The sequence below is a fragment of the Lathyrus oleraceus genome, chromosome 6 (genome assembly GCF_024323335.1).
Source record: "Lathyrus oleraceus cultivar Zhongwan6 chromosome 6, CAAS_Psat_ZW6_1.0, whole genome shotgun sequence".
Lineage (NCBI taxonomy): Eukaryota > Viridiplantae > Streptophyta > Magnoliopsida > Fabales > Fabaceae > Lathyrus > Lathyrus oleraceus.
In genome coordinates, this window is record NC_066584.1 from 283,923,752 (window position 1) to 283,943,768 (window position 20,017).

The window sequence follows — 20,017 nt, forward strand, 5'->3', positions numbered from 1 at the left end:
TAATGCTTATGATGAAATTGCATGAGGGATCTTAGGGTCAAATTTGGGGTCTTACAGCTGCCCCTATTTAAGGGCATTCTAACTGAGGAGGCAAAGGTTAAAATCTTCATGTCGACTCAGTAGAATGGGCTTAAATAACAATATATATAAACAAATTTTGGTCCCTAAGAGACCTCATGATGCATATGATATGAATGCAAAAGTAAATTCTTTGTGGGGAAATATTGCCACAAAGGAAAAGAAATAAGAGAGACCGAAGGTCCGCAGGAGTATAATGCATTCCATAAGGAAAACTCGCTGGGGAAGCAGAGACTCTGGGGGGAAAAGGAGTTATGCGCAGGCCAGGCTATGACTTAAAACTATTGGGGGACTCGAGGGATTCCATGAAAACATGGAAAAGCCTCAGCCGGGGGATAACAACAGCTGCATGGGATACGAGTAAGTCAAGATAAAACTGAAATACTTGAATCATGCAGGGAAAAGCGATTTCACTAAGGAAATGCGCACTCGACTCAACTGGGGAGAAATAAACTTCAACGCATGAGGAGTAGAAATCTACTATCTACTACCTGTTACTGGGTAAGGAGATAATAAAATCTAACAGAGAGAACATCTGTCATCGGTTAGGATGAACATATCAAGGATGACTCACATGGAAACAATAGAAGGAAATTCATTACCGGTTACTGGGTAAGAATAGCCTTGCTGGGGAGAACTGCAGAAAATAGGATTTACAACTACCAGTTACTGGGCAGAAGACCAAGGGTGAGAGTATCCGTCAATGATTAAGATGAACATATCAAGGATAAACTCAACAGGGAAGAAAATCCGTCATCGGTTAGGATGAACATATCAAGGATAGACTTGCCTGGGATTGTCAATGAGGATACCTGTCATCAGTTAAGATGAACATATCAAGGATAAACCAACTGAACAAAAAGTAGGAATTACATCTACCGAATGCTAGATAGAATACCATCAAAGAGAAAATCTGTCACCGGTTAGGATGAACATATCAAGGATAGACTCTGAAAGGGGAGAAAATAGGAATTACATCTATCAGTTATTGGATAGAATACCAAGAGAGAAAATCCGTCACTGGTTAAAGTGAACATATCAAGGATCAACTCTGCCGGGGGAACAAAGGCAGGGTTTACAACTACCGATTACTGGGTAGAAGACCGCAAAGAGAAGGAAACCCGTCATCAGTTAGGATGAACATATCAAGGATTAACTCTCTGGGAAACGAGAATAGGGATTACAACTACCTTTTTACTGGATAGAATACCGCAAAGAGAATATCTGTTATCGGTTAGGATGAACATATCAACGATAGACTCAAGCAGGGGAGAGAAAGATACCTGTCACCGGTTAGGGTGAACATATCAAGGATATACTTCCCAAGGAATCAGATCCACTAGGGACTCTACTGCTGGGACACTCTTGCCAAGTATTAGGCAAGAAGTAACAAACTGCAAACTAAGAAGAATATTACCAGTTACTGGGCAATAGACTCTTAGGGAACTCAAAGTATCTATCTAGGTAGGAGCTAGAAAGAAACAGTCAATCAAGACTCAACCCAATGAGGATATAACTCAAGGGGAGTGGTTTCATCCAGATAAACAACTGGAGAGGAAACTGAAGTAATAATCATCCACGAGGAAACAACTCAGTGGCGAAGAGGAGAAAGGTTAAAGTCTTTCTGCCTAAGGGGCTGACACTCTACAATTGAGGGAGGACAGACATCGAAATTTGTATGGGGATAAAGTACCGCCATACAGGGAATGAGAATCTCAAACCAACAATTTAATCAGATATGCGAATATGCAAATATGAAATTATATCAATGTATATGTATATGATGATTATGCTGACAAGGACAATCACAAAGGATACAAAGGTGTTGCAAAGAAATTGAATCATCGGTACAATCCCTGGTCAATCCATAAAATATGGAGACAACTGCTGGAGAACAGAGAGATCAACAATCCAAAAAGGCTCAACCCTAACTGGGGAAGGAGGAGATCTGCTGAGGAAAGAGAAATATCACCGAACCTGTGGGGAATTTTAGGTCAACACCATAAAAATGGGAGACAACCCTACAGGGAAAACAAACTTCTCAGGAACCAGGAGGAAACTCTGACTGGGGAGCAAGTCGATTGGCGATTGGAGGGGAAACTAATGTGATCTACTAGGGAGATCAACCATTTTTGCTGAAGGAAACCAAACTCCATTGGGGAAGACAGAAACTCTGTCGAGGGAGACAAGTCACTGGGTACCTGAATCAACCAACTCAGCTAAGAAAAAGGAACAAAGCTCTACTAGGGAATCAAAAATTCCGCTGAGGAACTGAATCAACGCAATCGTCTAGGGATACCCGAAGGGTTAACTTCTTGGGGAACCTCTGATGTTTCACACTCAAAGACTTGTTATCCATCGGAATGCTGTTGATATTTCTTTTAATTGCTTTGGAAAATTCTTACTTTTTATATGTTTTAAGAAAAAAGAGCTTTTAAAAATTTTAAATTTTCAAAAAATGATCATAATAAAATTTAAACTATTGGCTGAAATAAATAAGAGTAGAAACAATTGGATAAAAGCTCAACTTTATTTGATAGAATGGTAGTTTGTAAATGACAAGACCCCATAGATTTTTACAAAGTTGAAAATGGTAATTTACATGGAAAAGGGTTACATTGAATACAAATTATCCTTAATCCTTCTACCAACTCTTGATATCCACTGTGCTCTTGACCGCTGCGGGGGTGATGAATTGATGTCAATCCTTGTGTTCAATCAAATTTTCAAAACACTGAAGATTAGCAGAATGTAGTTACTTGCCATAATCCCTAATTTTTGCATAAGTTTCCCCAGGTTGAGGTACTCAACTTATCGGGAAATTCTTTCTGTTTTTATGTCTCTAATTTTTGCCTGGATCTCCCTTTCTGGTTTTCAATCCACCGAAACACTCCTTTTTTTCCTAAGTCGCCCTTTCGGGTTTTCAACTTAGCGAGTTGTTCTTTTTCTTTTTAGGCGAAGTATTTCTTGACTGCATCTGCGTTCACAAGACGAGTGAACTCTTCACCATCCATAGTTGTAAGTATTAATGCACCACCTGAAAAGGCTCTCTTAACAACATATGGGCCTTCATAATTAGGAGTCCACTTTCCTCTAGAATCTGGTTTGAACGATAAAATCTTCTTGAGCACGAGGTCACCTTCTCTGAATACACGAGGTATGACCTTCTTATTAAAATCTTTCTTCATCCTTTGTTGATACAATTGGCCATGACACATGGAAATTAATCTCTTCTCTTCAATCAAATTCAACTTATCAAACCTAGTATGACACCATTCATCCTCAGTCAACTTGGCTTCCATAAGCACACGCAATGAAGGAATCTCAACCTGTACGGGGAGTACTGCTTCCATACCATACACAAGAGAGAAAGGGGCTGCCCCTGTTGAAGTGCGGACAGATGTACGATACCCATGTAAAGCAAACAGGAGCATCTCATGCCAATACTTGTATGTGATAACCATCTTCTAGATAATCTTCTTAATGTTCTTGTTTGCAGCTTCCACAACCCCATTCATCTTGGGTCTGCAGGGAGAAGAATTATGATATGCAATCTTGAAGTCTTTGCAAAGATCTTCCACCATATTATTATTCAAGTTTGATCCATTGTCAGTAATGATCTTACTTGGCACACCATAATGGCATATAATCTGATTCTTGATAAATCTTACAACAACTTACTTTGTTACATTTGCATATGATGCCACTTCAACCCATTTTGTGAAGTAGTCAATTGCCACCAAAATGAAACGATGTCCATTCGAAGCTTTGGGATCAATCATCCCAATCATATCAATTTCCCACATGGAAAAAGGCCATGGGGAAGAGATAAGATTGAATAATATCGGAGGAACATGAATCTTATCAGCATAAATTTGACACTTGTGGCACTTATTCATAAATTTGGAACAGTCAGATTCCATTGTCAGCCAATAGTAACCTGCTCGCAACATCTTCTTCGCCATTGCATGTCCATTGGAATGAGTATCAAAGGAACCTTCATGCACTTCGGTCATCAACAAGTCTACTTCGTGTCTATCCACGCGTCTGAGCAAAACGATTTCGAAGTTTCTCTTATACAATATATCATTATTCAAGTAGAAATTATCGGCTAATCTTCTCAAAGTCTTCTTATCTTTCAAAGATGCCCCAGGCGGGTAAATCTGACTTTGGAGGAAACATTTGATGTCATAATACCACGGCTTCTCGTCTTTAATCTCTTCAACAACAAACACATGAGCTGGCCTATCAAGATGCATCACAGACAAATTAGGAACTTCATTCCAATACTTCACTACAATCATTGATGCCAACGTTGCAAGAGCATCTGCCATCCGCTTTTCATGTCAAGGGATATGATGAAACTTAACCTTTATAAAGAAATTTGAAATCCTCCTCGCATAATCTCTATACGGTATTAAACCGGGTTGATTTGTCTCCCATTCTCCTTTGATTTGATTCACAACCAAAGCTGAATCACCGAAGACATCCAAATACTTGATTCTGAGATTCATGGCCTCTTCAAGCCCCATAATGCAAGCTTCATATTCTGCCATCTTGTTTGTACACTTGAAAGTCAATCTAGCTGTAAATGGTAGATGCATGCCTTAAGGAGTAATGATCACTGCCCCAATGCCATTTCCATTTTGATTAACAACTCCATCAAATACCATGCCCCAACGGGAACCAGGTTCTGGCCCTTCTTCAAGCAATGGTTCATCACAATCTTTCATTTTCAAGTACCAAATATATTCATCAGGAAAATCATACTGCACTGACTGATAATCTTCAATTGGTTGGTGAGCCAAATGGTCAGCCAAGATACTATCCTTGATTGCTTTCTGAGATCGGTATTCGATATCATACTCTGATAACAACATCTACCAATGGGTAATCCTTCTAGTTAAAGCAGGCTTCTCAAATATATACTTTATTGGATCCATTTTGGATATCAACCAAGTGGTATGATTCAACATATACTGGCGCAGACGCTTAGCAGCCTAAGCCAATGTGCAACAAGTTTTCTCAAGCATAGAATACTAAGTCTCACAATCGGTGAACTTCTTACTGAGGTAGTAAATTACAAATTCTTTCATTCCAGTCTCATCTTGCTGACCAAGAACATAACCCATACAATCATCAAGCATAGTCAAATACATGATCAACGGTCTTTCTTCAACAGGTGGAGACAAAATCAGAGGCTCAAGCAAATATTCCTTGATATTGTCAAAAGCTTTCGGCAGTCTCCGATCTAATCACAAGACTGATCTTTTCGAAGAAGCTTGAATATAGGCGCACATGTGATAGTCATGTGGGAAATGAATCTGGAAATATAATTCAAGCGGCCGAGAAAACCTCTGACTTGCTTCTCAGTTTTGGGCGCAGGCATCTCTTGTATTGCTTTGACCTTGGCGGGATCAACTTCAATACCCTTCTCGCTGACAATAAAGCCCAACAACTTACCAGAACGAACACCAAAAGTACACTTATTGGGATTCAAGCGGAGTTTATATTTCCTCAAACGTTGGAATAGCTTCAACAAATGCTTAACATGTTCCTCTTTATTAATTGATTTAGAAATCATGCCATCGACATAAACTTCAATCTATTTATGCATCATATCATGAAAAAGAGTAGTCATTGCTCTTTGGTAAGTTGCACCAGCATTCTTCAAACCGAAAGGCATCACTCTATAACAGAATGTTCCCCAAGGTGTAATGAATATGGTCTTCTCTATATCTTCGGGTGCCATCTTGATCTGATTATATCCAGAAAATCCATCCATAAACGAAAAGACTTTGAATTTAGCAGTATTGTCTACTAACATATCAATGTGTGGCAGAGGGAAATCATCTTTCAGACTGGCTTTATTCAAATCTCTATAGTCAACACACATGCGGACTTTTCCATCTTTCTTCGGCACTAGCACAATGTTGGCCACCCATTGCGAATACTCAGCGGTTACAAGGAAACCGGTATCAATATGCTTCTGCACTTCCTCTTTGATCTTCACAGCCATATCAGGATGCATTCTTCTCAACTTCTTCTTGACTGACGGGTATTCTGACTTCAACGACAATCTATGCAACACAATCTCAGAATCCAACCCAGGCATGTCTTGATAGGACCAAGCAAACATATCTGAATACTCTCGAAGAAGATCAATCAACCCCTTCTTGACTTCTGGACACATTCGAGCCTCAATCTTGACTTCCTTCACATCATCCTCGGAACCCAAATTGACTAACTCGACCTGCTCTTCGAACGACTGAATGGTCTTTTCATATTGCTCAAGAAGACGAGATAATTCATCACTCACTTCTACATCACTCTCCTCCTCGGCCTCAAACACGGGGAATTCAAAATTTGGAGAAGGAGAAGGATCATTGTATTCAATGGGGTTAGGAACCAACCTGCATAATGATTTGATATTTTGATTTTAGAGAAGTGAATTTGTGACCAAATATTATGCATATGGACGATTATATTGTTTATTTATGTTTTTTGTGATTACCATTTTCAAAATAAAGCAAAAAGTAAAAAACAAACATCATAGATGTGGATGAATAGAATTAATTTTATTGATGATCAATTTGAAAATGCCAAAACAATGTTCACTTCTCCCTTAGGCATAGGAGAAAGATTTTAAAACATATAAAAGCAATTACTTAGGTTGATGTAAAATAACAGGAATATCAATAGCAATCCAATTGTTGCAAGTCTTTCCATGCGTCACAAAATTGGTGCAGTCTTCCTTTTCATCATCCTTTAGCACAGCAGCTAAGTGTTGTTCATTGCCATGAATGAACCCTCCTCTACGGAAGCTAAGTTGCATATCTTCAGACCTTGCAGTTGATGAACCTTTCTAGATCCCCAAACCGGTTCTGCCTCTGTTGTCGGAGACCTCTTCCATGCGCCCCCACTAATCGACATTGCCATCTTCCACAATCTTTTACGCATCTTTCAACGAGGACATAGGTGCCCCAACCCTTTTCTCAGCAACAATAGATAAGGCTTGGAACGGAGTTCCAACCTCATCCTCAACTTCTACATAAGAGAAAGATGACAAGTGGCTAACCAACAACACCTTCTCTCCTCCAACAATCACTAGCTTGCCATTCTTCACAAATTTGAGCTTCTGGTGCAAAGTTGAAGTAACGGCTCCTGCCTCATGGATTCATGGCCTTCCCAACAGACAATTATAGGCCGGGTGGATATCTATTACTTGAAAAGTAATTTGAAAATCACTCGGACCTATTTTGACCGGAAGGTCCACTTCACCAATAACCGTTTTGCGCGAACCATCAAAAGCTTTGACAATTACACCGTTATACCTCATGGGCGCTCCTTGGTAAGATAGCTTTGACAAAGTTGACGTCGGAAGCACATTCAGTGACGAACCGGTATCAACAAGCACATTTGACAAAGCATCCTCTTTGCAATTCATCGAGATGTGCAAAGCCAAATTATGATTCCTGCCCTCCTCAGGGAGTTCTTCATCACAGAAGCTGAGATTATTACAAGAAGTGATGTTATCCACAATATGATCGAATTGATCCACTGTAACATCATGTTCTAAAAATGCTTGCTCTAGAACTCTCTGCAGTGCTTCTCTGTGTGCTTCGGAATTCATGAGCAGAGACAACACTGAGATCTTTGAGGGGGTTTGGAGCAGTTGCTCCACCATATTAAACTCACTTCTTTTAATTAACCGAAGTACCTCATCATCATCATTGAGTTTCAAGTTGCTGGATTCACCAGACTTATCTTTTGAACAACCAACTGGGTTTTCAACAGGCACTTCCACTTTCTTACTCACAACTGCTTCTTCTTTATCCTTTGGGAACACCGGCCCAAACACTCGACCACTGCGGGTCACCTTAGTAACATTAGCAATGCTCACCACTGGACTAGTCGTAGGTAACGGGACCTCTTGACCATCCTTCATTATTGTAGCATTATACTGATACGGCACAACTTTATCAGATGAATACGTGACTGGGCCCGCTAACCATATTACCAACGACGATACTGATCTTAGACTATTGTTGTTACTGGAGTCATACTGGATTACCAACTTCTCAGGCTGCTTGAAAACAGGCACTATGACATTAACATCGTCATCTACATGACGGGATTGAAAAATTTGGATCATGCCTTCATCCTTCAGTCGCTGGATGTCCTTTTTCACAACTTCGCAACCCCTCGGGTTAACACTACAAACAGCACAACCGTCATAGTCGTGCTCACACTCACTTACCAAACAAACATCCTTATGCATTTGCACTAAGGACCTCCTGATAAAACACACATCAAAAACTTTAAATTCCCCAGGACAACCATCCACCATATTCACATAAGAGTTCCCATGAGCGGGAAACGAGTTCGCTTTCACATTCGGCGTACGGTCCTCAAAGGAAACCATACAACTCTTCATCAATATTTGAACCTCATACTTGAGCGGATAACAATTTTCAATATCATGACCGGGTGCTCCTTGATGAAAAGCACAACGGAGCTCAGGTTTATACCACCAAGGAAGTGGTTCTAGAATCTGTGGTGGGTTTCTTGGTTGGATCAGGTTCTCGAGAACCAAGGATGGATAAAGCTCTGCATAAGACATAAGAATCAGGTCAAAAGAGACCTTCTTCCTTTCAAAGTTTTGTTGTTGATGATTGTTGTTGGTATTGTTGTTGTTGTAGGTGTTCGTTCGTTGTTATGTTTATTGTTGTTGACGTTGGTGTTGTTGAACTGGTGTTGCTTATTGATTAGAAAATACCGGGATAAAGGAAGATACTTGATGATGATGATGTTGACGGGATGTTGGATTCCTTCTGATCTGAGGCCTCCTCTGCCTCCCACTGCTTATTGCATTTGTCTCACTGTCTTTCTTCTTATCAAAATTGCTACCATACCTCTTGCTTGTTGATGCCTCATCTCTTGACAAGCATCCCTCTCGGACTCCTTCCTCAAGCCTCATCCCCATGTTTACCATTTCAGTAAAGTCACTGGAGGCACTAGCAATCATTCGTTCATAGTAAAATGAACTCAGAGTTTTCAAGAAGATCTTTGTCATTTCTTTTTCCTCCAAAGGAGGAGTGATCTGGGCAGCCAACTCTCTCCACCGCTGCGCATACTCTTTGAATGTCTTTTTATCCTTATGAGACATAGACCTCAACTGGTCTCTATCTGGCGCCATGTCCATATTATACTTATACTGCTTGACAAAAGCCTCCCCCAAGTCATTGAAAGTGTGAATGTTGGCACTGTCCAATCCCATGTACCAACGAAGCGCAACGCCGGACAAACTATCTTGGAAGTAGTGAATAAGCAATTGATCATTGTCGGTCTGAGTAGACATCTTATGAGCATACATCACGAGATGACTCAGCGGGCAAGAGTTCCACTTATACTTTTCAAAGTCAGGCACTTTGAACTTCATTGGGATCTTGACGTTGGGCACCAAACATAACTCGGCAGCACTTTTCCCAAACAACTACTTACCTCTCAGCATCTTCAATTCCTTGCGCAACTCAAGAAACTGATCCTTCATTTCATCCATTTTCTCATAGACATCCGGACCCTCAGACGGCTCAGAGTGATAGATGGTGTCTTCTACGCGAGGCAAGGTGTGCACAATGGGAGGTGGCAAAGACATGACCGGGCTAGATGCCGACATGGAAGCAAAGGTAGGCGCAAAGCCTTCGGGCACAAAGTTGGACGACATTCCCCACGGGAATCCGACATGCATAGTTGGCGCAAAATGGGCGGCAGCAGCAGGCACAGTAGAGGTAACCACCTCTGAAATAACAGTCCTCGCAGGAGGAGTTGCAGGCGTTGGAGAAGATTGACTCTAAGCGGCAAGAACTGACTCCATCATGGCAGTCAGGCGGGCGATCTCGTCCTTCAGCTCTCTATTCTCTTGCTCTAGGTCCACCATGATTCTCAGATGATTGGCTCGGGTATTGTACTGGTGAGTAATCTTGGCTAAAGCACAGAAGAAACACCAATCAGACATCTGGCGAAAACCTGCTTATGCAAATGATGCATGAAATGCAATGCTTGATTATTTTTATTTTTCAAGGAACATACTATATCATTTGCAAATATATATATTTAAATGGCAATTGCAACAATTTGATATGACCAAAAATCTCTTTTTATTTATATAAATTGGAAGGATTACACTGAGTACAATTTCAGAAACCAAATGAAAAATACAAGAGAAAAGGAGACTAGTCATCCTAAGGATCCCTAACAACAATGTCAGCAGTCCTAGCTGAAGGCGTGTACTTCCTTCGGATGCGACGGATCTCAGTCTCAAAAGAAGCCTTCATCTGAGTCTTCTCGAGGACAAGTTGGTAAACAATCTTCTTCCAAGCAACGTAAGGTTGAGGCATGCTAGAAGATGAAACCTCTGGCTCTCTCTGTAGCTTCGTCACTCGGTCTTCAAGTAGCTCAATAAGTGCATATTTGTCCTTAGACTTCAACTGCAACTCTTCATGCTTCTTGCTCAAAGCACATAAACGCTCTTACCGCATATCCTTCTCTTTCTTCATCTTGACGAGCGCGTCTTCCAACTCCTCTACATCTTAGTTAGGGAGAGTTAATGGCTCAACCACAACCATAGACATAGGTCTTTCACAAGGATAAGGCATCTTCAACTCCAAGGCTCTCTTCTTCACCTAAAGAGTGTAAGCTTCAAAAGCTACACAATTGTGTGGACCAAGCTCGGATCTTCCTTTCCTATGCATATTATGCCAAGCATGCACAATCTTCTGCTTCAAATGTTTGGAATCTTTACCCTCTTGATAGAAAAGACCTTCTAACAAAGTGCTATTAGGCTTGTCTCTCAAGGGGAACCCAAGTTGACGACGAGCCAAAGTAGGGTTGTAGTTAATTCCTCCTTGTGTACCAATGAGAGGCACATTAGAGAACTCACCACAACTATCAATAATCTCCAAACTGCTCAAAGACGGATCATACCAAACTATATCATCATTAGTGAGAGACATAAATCTCTGAGACCACCTTAGACATTGTTTGTTCTCCACAAAAGCAGGTGTCTGAGGCAAGTGCGAAATAAACCACTTGTATAGAAGAGGAATGCAACAGACAGTCGTTCCACCACCTTTAGAATTCCTTAGATGCAAAGAGAAATACATATCACCCAACAAAGTAGGCACAGGATTCCCAATCAAGAAAAGTCTAATGGCGTTAACATCAACAAAACCATTAATGTTAGGGAACAAAGCTAATCCATAAATGAGAAATACAAAGATAGCTTCAAAAGCATCCAGACTACTGGCTTGAGCAAAAGCAGTAGCTTCCTTGATGAAGAAATCAGATGGCAACCCAAATAACCCTCCTTTCTTCACCCAATGAGCCTCTATCTCAAACTTCTTCAAGTGAAGAGCTTCAGCAATAATACTAGACCGGGGAATCTCCTCCAATCCACTAAAAGGCACTCTACTAGAAACAGGTATCCCCAAAAGATGAGAATACCCCTCCAAGGTAGGCACAAGCTGAAAATCTGGGAAAGTGAAACAAATCATAGAACTGCACTAGCACACTCAAAAGTCCTTCAACCACATCAGCAGACAAGATGGACAAAAGCTTCCCATGACGTTGTTTAAGTCCAAGGGATCTAATACAAAAGATGCTAGCTTCCTTAACTCTTTCAAGTCGGGACATCTGAAACTGTACTTCTTAGTGTTCCTTCGTCCACAGTCCATGGTCTGAAAATATTTGTAAATAATACCTCAGTTCCTTGAAATTTTCGTGTGATAAATGTTATGATGTGCGTGAATGCATGAATGCAACAATCACAAATAACGGATCACACACAAGGCAAACAAAGGTCAAGGGATGAATCAAGTCATTGTCAAGATCAATCATCCATTTTGGTGGATTATGGTTTACACCTTATCAACACCCAAGTTCCATTGTATTGACAAGACTTGATTGGATCAACCAAGAATCAAGGGTTTATTGTAAGTCACGAGCATGGAGTCTGGGTAAGAACCATCTCAAAGGAGTGAACTAAGGATAAAAACTTGTAGATCATGTTCTAAAAAGTTCCCAGAGTCTTAATTCCATCTATCGGATATTACAGGTTAAGATGACTGACTCATGGACCCATAATATTCTCAAGAGAAACTCGTCTGAGTGTAGTATCGCATAACAACTGTTATCAAGTCTACACTTGAACAATTTCTGCACTATGTCCTAAATAGGACAAGAGGGGGTAAATGTTCTATGGTCCTCAGCTTCTCATACCCAAATTAGAGATAGTAATGCCTAACCACAAATACTTGTGTGACATTTCCAAATCCAAAAGAGTCTCCACTGAGAGGATGGATCTCAAGCCAACTTGTTAAGGACTACTCCACACAAGTCGAACATGACTATACCATCCTCCTATCTTAATTGCACTCATGTTCGGGTTAGAACTTATCTCACCACTCAGAGATCACCAAGCATAACGAGCAGATTATATCACACATACATATATACAAACATCACATATATACAAATATATACACATAAAAAGTAGGCTAAACCCACTAGAGACTACTCCCCAGCAGAGTCGCCACTTAATTTTTGTCGCGGTAAATTCATTATCATCAAGCTATGGATAAGTTAGAGATCAAATAACAAGAGTCGCCGCCGTGCTTTTATTGTTTCCAAGGGGAAAGGGGAAAAGTACGAACAAAACCCAAAAAGTAAGAAGTTTTCAAATCAAAACTAATAAAATATCAGAGATTACAGGTAAGGGGGTTGGTTACACAGAGGAAAGGTGTTAGCACCCAAAGTGTCCTAGGTACTCCTAGGGAGCCCTTTTTGTGTGCATATGTATTTGGTACAAAGTGATATTTACAAACAAATACAATGGGGGATGAGAAAAGAATTCATTAATTATTTTTGTGTTTGGCAAGACCTTTGGTCTTGTGCCTACGTACCAACATAAAAATGAGGGATCAAAATCTCGTAGTTCGTGATACAAATTTCAAAGTGGATGCATTGCTTTTAACCAAAATTAAGTTTGAAAGGCACAAAAGCCTAAAAATGGTTTGAATGAGTTAGTTCTTTTTGGCTTTTTAAAAGTTTAAGTCAAGTATAGTTAAGTCTATTTACAAGTTTGATTTAAGAAAAGAAGTTTGAAAATGCAATGTCATAAGGCCAAAGTTTCTATCTTTTTTTGCAAAAGTGGTCAAAGCTTAGAACAAAATAAGTTCAATCAAAGAAGGTTTTGAAAAAGGAGGGAGATGTTTTGCAATTAAAGAAATGGGGACAAGATGAAGAGACTAATCCTATGTACAAAAGTAAAAGTTTAGAGTTGAAAAGATCTGACCAAATGGGTAGTAATCCAATAGACAAGAATGTCAATAGAAACCCAGAATTCCCTTGGACTTTTAGAATCAAGCAACACACAAATGCACAATTTTATTATCTTGAAGAGCAAGGCATCAAATAAAGATGGTCATTCTATGATCTTCTTCAAGGTAACCCATGTAACAGATGAATTCAACAAGTCACGGGTTCAAAATAACAGCTTCACAATGATCATGTTGCAGATGAACTTAGAGAGATCTTGAATGAAGTATCAGATGAAGTTTCAAATTGCAAGCACTTGGTTTCTCAATAAGTTGGCATTGGCCAAAGCCTTTAGCATAGAAATGTTGCCTAAGTTCTAAGTCCATTTGTCCAAGATCAAGCCAACAGTCCACACAAAAGTTTTTTAAGGTTTTTGTTGTTATTATGTACATTAATGGTCAAAGACCACACAAACAAGAAAATCACCAACAAAATATATCACACAATATGGTCCAAGTGGACAGAGTGAAAATTGCATTAACATAAACAATTATAATGATATGAACAATGGCAAATGTATAAAAGCTAGAATGAAATGACATTAAAGTAAAGGGCTTGAAATTAAAAGTTAGTAGATAATAGGTTAGAAGTTAGTATTGTTTTGTTTTTGCTTTTCATTCTTAGACCTTCTTTGGAGAACACACAACCCACTTATCATAAGCATGGATCCTTGAACCAAGACATCTTCCAAAGGAAGGAAAAAATGCTAAGTTCCCACACAATACCATGAAAGAGGGGAGACTTACAATCTCACTAACTAGAATGCTATGCATTTTATGTCACAAATTTAGCGCTATATTAAGCAATCGTAATTGGACTTATGTAGAAGTTATAACTATTTGAGGTCGGGCAATATAATTTTGGTGTTAATGCATGTTAGAGACACAATATTATGAACTATGCTCATGAAACATACCACACACAAAAATAATATGCAAAAGGTGTGGCCTAATCTCATCCATACTCATGTTAATTTTTTAATCAACTAGCTTTAGGACTTTGAGATATCATAGGCCAAATGAGATGAATGCATAAAGAAGGGGAATGAGATGAAGTGGGATGGGAATAGATGAAATCTCAAATTTATCAAAGGAGGACTCTTACCAAATTAATATCATTCATTCATTTTGGGAGATGGAATGTACATTCCATCAATCCCCTAAATCCAATGATATTAATTTGACAAAGTCAAATCAACCTTGATCAAGGCCCAACAACAAGAGTCAAACATAAACAAGTCATCACAATTGGTCAACAAAATTATTTGACATTTTTTCCAATTAAAAATACTAAATAAATGCATTTAAATTAAATATTGTTTGTCAAATTCCTAAAACCTCATCAAAATACCAAATAAATGGCCATGAGATTTATCATAGGTCAAACAAGGTCAAAGGACCTTGGAGAAAAAATTTCAGAATTTTTAAAGACTTAAAAGTATTTTTAAACAATTAAAAACAAATGAAAAATCAATTAAATCATGAAAAATATTAATAATGATCCAAAAAAATAGTTTTAACTCAGAATATGAAAGAGGAGAATATTTGAAATTTTTTGGTGAAACTCTCATATTTTTTGGATCAATATTAAAATTAATATGAATTAATGAAAATAAAGCAATTAAAATGAAATTCAAATAATCTGAAAAAACGTGGACCAATTGATATCCCTCATTAATTGAGGTGGCAGATCAAGCGGCCACCAGCGCGCATTCCATGGTGCGCCTGAGTCAAACGTCCACACGCTTGGTAATTAAAACGTACGCTCATGATTAAAACAAATTGAACTCATCTAAGGGCTCAGGACCACGCCACATCATTGCCGGAGCAAAGCGTTGGTCGTCTTCTCAGGCGACCTTGGCCGGACTGGTCCATTCATCAGCACATCATAAATGAAAAAGGAGGACATGATCTGAAAGGAAAAATGGTGTATATCACGAATATCACCTGAATCTTAACTAACTCCTCACATATAGAAAGATATGAGGAGTTGAAATTTGATGTATGTCAACTGAGTTGCTTCGATTTGTTCTCTAAGCAACTCAATCTTCTTGCCTACACTGGTAGGACTTCAGACAACCAAAGAATCAAGAGAATTGAGCAAGATTGAGAGAGAATCGAAGAGATAAAATTTTCTGGAAAATACCTTCAATGTAGGTCTGGATTCAATTGTTCTTGCCTTGGCTCGTGCTTGATCTCACTCAGAATGCTTGCAGGAGTAGAATGAAATGCACAAAAGGTCTTGGATCCCTGGAGTTTTGGATCTCAAAACAGTGAGATTCAAGCTCAATTTCAAGATGAAATTATCAGGTTTATCCTCTCAAATGGAAGGGTTGGGGGTTTAGGATCAAAGTTGACGCGAATGTGTGTTGAATTCTGATGCTAGATGGCTCTATTTATAGCTGCAGCTCATGATATTTGCACCTTCAAATTCACTTTCCAAAATTGGCAAATGATGATGCATGGGTGCATGGGTGTGTACAGGCCCATGAGATCATTTCTTAAGGTCCACAAATGAATGTGAGAGAGTCTGAAATCAACTTGGATTGCAAGGCAAGTGTGTGTGAAGATTTGGATTTTGATCTTTGCCACATGATGATACCATGTTCATGCCATGCGCAGCCCTAGCAATTCTTGTCCAAAATGGATGAACTTGGACTTTTTGGAAAGGTTAGATCAAGAGGAAAAACTTTCATGTTCAACACTTTTCCATTTGGAGCTTTTATCATGTTGAAGTTTGAGGTAGAAGTTTGGAAACTTCAACATGTTGAAATTTTTTCTAAGTGTCAACTCATATATCTCAATATTCCACCATGCTTAACTTTTTATGCGAGCTTCAAATGAAAAAAGTGTCTTCATAAAAGTTGTAACTCTTTCAAAGAACTTAAAAGTGGTCACCAATTTCATATCATTTGGATTTGAAGTGACAGAGTTATGCATTTTTGAAGTTTGGAAAAATCACTTGTTCAATGGTATAGGTCAAAAGTGACCAATAACGTAGCCTGATATCACATGCTCATAAAAGTTGAATTATCTCTCACTCCAAACATAAAAGTTGAAGTATACATCTTGAATGTGATTGTGAAACTTGGAAATCTTTCATCTCATAAAAATTGAGCAAGTTATGGCCTTGGGAAGTTGACTTTCAAATTAGGGTTTTGACAAAATGACCTCTAATGTTTCAACATAGAAAACGATTTTCCAAGAAAAACTAGCTCTAGTTCTCATCATTAAAGTTGTTTGTAATGTCATTTAGAGTAAGTTTTCTCTTGGAATTATTTTCATATGGTGAAAAGTGTAGAAGATAGGGTCTAGGGAGACCCAGTTTTGATCAGATGAATTCATCTGGCCAACCACCATCAACCAACTTGCTAATCTTCAATTCTCTTGACATTCTAGGTTCATGGTAGATCATATATGCATAATATGATTAAATTTTAAGTGTCCTTTGAGAAATTTGATCAATTGGTGAGATAGCTTGTTGGAGAAGTTACTTAAGATACCCAGTCAAACTAGGGTTTCCAAGGCAAATCACCCTCAAACTCTTGAAGAAAACTTGATCAAAATAACAATATAGGAATAAATGGAACTCATATATGATTCCCATAACCATTCTTGTATCAATTCAATGGTTGTGCTCTTTGTCATGGGGGTCTCAAACCCTAGATATGAACTTGATAGATCAATGGAGATCATGCCCTACCTACAAAAGAGTTACGCAAATGCAAAGACATATTTTTGGTATTTTGGTTAATAAAATGATAATATACAAGTATGATAAAATCATAAAGTACTTGGTGATCTCTCCCAAAACAAGCCCAATGAATGAGGGGTAAGGAGGATGCCAAGGTATGATCCCAATGTTAATGCTTATGATGAAATTGCACGAGGAATCTTAGGGTCAAAATTGGGGTCTTACACCTGCTCTACTGTAGTTGTAAGGCACTTATGCTCCATCATATTAAGTTCAATCCTGAAGGTTCTATTTTGAGGTATATGTGCCTTCAAGATTAACCTTCCACCTGAGTTGAGAACTCTCATCCTCTTGTCTTCGATCAAGACTTTGTAGTTTTTTTCGACCAACTGCCCGTTGCTGAGAAAATTACTTTTCATGCATGGTATGTATAGTACATTAGAAATTACTTACCTTTTGCCATCTTTCCTCAAAATCATAACATCACCAATACCTTTAGCTGCTAGAGTATTATCATTTCCAAATTTTACCATGTTCTTTATTAAGGGTTTCATGTTTTCAAACCAATGTTTCCTACCAGTCATGTCTGATGAGCATCCTGAGTCCAAGTACCATTGGTCCTAGAATCTTTCTTCATCTCTTCTTGTAACCATCAACAACATCTCTTCTTCTTCATGCTTTGCAAATTTTGCATCAGTTTCCCGTTTCTTCTATTTTTTAGGACAATAACTTAAGTAGTGACCATACTCCTACCAATTGAAACACTAAATGTAACTTTTTTCAGGTTTTCAGCCACTAACTCTCCCTCTACCTGTAGCACCACCTCTTTGGTTTCTTTGGTATGAGGGTTTTCTCTGATTCGACCAACCTCTTTTACCTTTATTGTCGAGTTACTTCTCTTTGCCTTTATTTTCTCTTGTTGATTGCGCCTGCAAAGCCACATCACTTTTTGACTTGCCTGCAGCTCTTTCAGTAATTCTTTATTCATGAGATTCAAGCGTCCCTTGAAGCTCTTCCTTTGTCAATGCTGACAAATCTTTTGATTCTTCTATGGCTACTACCACATGGTCGAACTTTGGAGCCAATGACCTCAAGATCTTTAAAACAATTGATCTTGATGTGAAATCTTCTCCACATACCTTGATTTGATTCACCAATTTTGTAACCTTGGTGAAAAAATTAGTTATGCTTTCATTGTCTTCCATCTGAAGCAATTCATACGTTCTTTTGTGAGTTTGTAACCTCACCTCTTTCACATTTTCTCCGCCTCTAAATTATTTTTCCATAATTTCTCAAACTTCTTTCACTGATTCAACATCACTAACCTTTTCGAAATTATCATAATTAACACATTCATGGATTATAAAGAGAGCTTTATAATCTTTCTTCTTCAATTCCTCGTGTGCAGCTTTTTCTTCATCCGTCGTGTTTGTTGCAAGCGATGTCACTCCCTCCTTCACAAGATCCCAAAGATCTTGACAGCAATGGACAACTTTTACCTGCTTGCACCAATTCTCGTAATTCTTATTCTTCAGAATTTTGAGACTCGTCGGAAAATGCCCATTCAGACGATTCATCATGTTATGCTCTCAAGAATCGCTCAGCTAGTGCTCTAGATACCAAATGTTGGAAATTCATCAAAACCTATGGAGAATTCTGCTCCACAATTGATAATTGAAGAAAGAAATAAAATATGAAAAAATTAGGGAAGAAAGAGAATTAGAATTTTATCAAAGTAGGGAAAGAAAATGAATTCATTATGCACGGTTTCTCTCTGCTCACAAACTATGATTCTTTATTCCTTTTACAACTGTAAAATTCAAGTGTTTACAATAATAGGGGTTACTCCATATTTATAGATTTTGGGTTTCCTTTCTTCTCAAGAAAGACCCAAACTAATCTAACTAACTAAGCTAAACAAACAAATAAAGCTAAGTCTAACATCATTGTCGAGATACCCTTCGACATTTTGACACCTACGTAATTCGACACTTCTTTGCTTCTGTCGATCAACCTATTTCGACACAAGGAATTACAATTCAACAATTTTTACTATTATCCAACTAATTACAATGTCATAAAGATATTTTTTATTCAACTAACATATACCGTAGATTTTTCAAATATAAAGGATTTCTCTCGATTAGAGCTTTTTGTCGTGTCAAAGAATTTAATCAATACTTAGTCCTTTGAGGAAATACAATCAAATAAATAGAAAATTAAAAAGCTATTTAAAAATATCACTCAATAGATGATATAAACAAATGTAAAAGAAAAATTAGAATGAGGCTACTTACCAAGCCAATATTTTTCATTCAACACCAATAGTCTTACTAGAACATTATTGGACTAATGGATTTATGTAATTTTAGTATTAAGTGTTATTATTATATGTTTTTGTATCATTTCCAACTTATGGATTTTATAAAAATAATATTTTTTGTGGAATTTTCTACTATTATTAATAGCTAAGACATATAGAAGAATTTTATTAGATATTCTATGACATATTTCATCCGGTTTAAATGGTAGAAATATGTGTAATTGTATTTGTTAGTATGACAATATTTTTAGAGTTGAAAAAAATATTAATTTTTTAACATTTATTTAATACTGAATTCGCGAACATAACCCAACCCGTATCTAAGATGTTTGACTCGGTTTTATTTTAATACTAAAACTATTAGTTAAACAAGGAACCCAACCCAACACGTATCTGACCGGTTTGATTTGGTTCGATTTTAATACTGAAATTATTAGTTAGACAGGGAACCCAATCCATTGAAATATGAACGAATTGAGTAATAGGTTAGGTCAAACTCAATCCAATTCAACTAGTTAAATATGTTCACTACTATCAATAATATAT

At 38.1% G+C, this 20,017-nt stretch overlaps 1 pseudogene; it reads right to left on the reverse strand.

Moving 5' to 3' along the window:
- LOC127095194 (ethylene receptor 2-like) overlaps positions 1-17,681 on the reverse strand; it is a 43,654-nt pseudogene extending 25,973 nt beyond the window's left edge.
- Between the last annotated feature and the right edge of the window lie 2,336 nt (positions 17,682-20,017).